Genomic DNA, 1,780 nt, shown 5'->3' on the forward strand with positions numbered 1-1,780 from the left:
TGGGTTTTCAAAACTAATTGGAGATTTGGAACCCCCAAGACGTAGGCGTCGAGAATCATCCATTATTTTCCAAAATAGAGGTACGTGGAGTTGTCCTAAATTTCATGGGCATGATTTGAAAATAATTTGCACAATACATTAATCTTTATACATATATATGTGTTATTACAAGTGGGGATTTCGTTGTTATACCAATAATACGTGTTATGTCATGATTTTGAAAGAATAATGAAACTTGATGGGGTTGTTTGCTTGAATATATTTCAATTGTTGAATTGTGGACATATGATCTGAATTTTGAAAGAATGTGATGTATATGAATTGTGATTCTTTAAATCCCCCATGATAATGTTCTATACCCATATGATACTTGTGTTAAACTATCGAGAGCATGAGTTTTTTTGCTGTTTCTATGATACTACTCATAAATGATAAAAATTCTTGAATTATTATATGTGAGAACCATTGTGCTTGTGTTTGAGGTGTGTGGAAGCCTTATGTATGTGCATGTTGTGAATGATATAAGAAGTTGGAGAAGTGATGTGATACTGATGACTTGCACGTCGGGGTATGACGATACCCCACAGAGTATGATATATGTTTTGTGTGGAATCAAGCTTAAAGCTTAACTTTATGTGAGTTAGGTGGTTACCCGAAGAAAGCACGAGTCAAATGACTCTATGCTGGAAGCCGTGAATTGCCGACACAGGGAACTTGGACCATGCTATGTGATCTTATGTACCTCGTATTGTGTAATCCCTATTTGGGACTAATGGATAGGAGCCCTGCTTTGTGATCTTGAGCCCAACCCTGACACGTGGACTTGATTGGGATGGAGACACCCTGCTGTGTGATCTTGCGTGTTCTTCTCCCCTCAATAATACTCCAATCTGGCAACCTGGATTTGGAAGTTAGTGAAAGATTGTAGGTGTACCACCTAGCTCAGTAGTGTTGCATTTGTTGTTGAAAAATCCTTATACTAATGCCCATGTGTTTTCGAACTATTTTTTGATGAAGTGTTTTATAGCAACTCTCATCTATGTTATATAAAAATTCTATTTTTTATTTTTGGATTACTCTACATACCAGTACATCTGTATTGACCCCCCTCCCCTACCTCTCAGGTTCTGAGGCTCAGTCTAGGGGTCCAGACAACAGATCCGATTGTGCAGTGGTGAGCCTTCTCCATTCCAGGAGGCCTGTCCTTTCAGATTATGTTATCTATTACAGTTTTGGTCTACTGGGGGCCTTGTCCCAGTTTTTAGATATTTGTTATTGATCATGTAGTAAAGATTTCACAGACGGTTTTTCAGAGGTTGTTAGATGATTTTGGATTGTCATTTTCTATTATCGAATTTATATCAGATTTATGACCATGAGTCCGTTTCGCTATATTTTCCGCATTCCCTTATTTGTGTATGAATGTTGTATTTGATTACAAGTTAGAAGGGTGTCCGGGCCTTCTCGGTTTGGGATGCTCGTCACAGCCAAGGCCTCGGTTCGGGTCATGACATCTTGTGACCTCAATTCATATTCAAAGTTTTGCCACACAATAGGAGTGATGATCACACATGTATAAAAAAGGAATCACTTAGTTCGGGTCTATACGCATAGGAACGATGGTCTAAATTCTAGCCCGAAAGTACGGGGTGTTACACTACACCGATCCAGCAGCATCAACTCTTGACTTTTCCCCTCCAGGATACAACAGCCCATCACGATATACAACTCAAGCAACTCCGAATTAGTTGAAGAATCCAAAGCTCCACCTTCCTTCAAC

Source organism: Capsicum annuum, chromosome 9, assembly GCF_002878395.1.
Source record: "Capsicum annuum cultivar UCD-10X-F1 chromosome 9, UCD10Xv1.1, whole genome shotgun sequence".
NCBI classification, from domain to species: domain Eukaryota; kingdom Viridiplantae; phylum Streptophyta; class Magnoliopsida; order Solanales; family Solanaceae; genus Capsicum; species Capsicum annuum.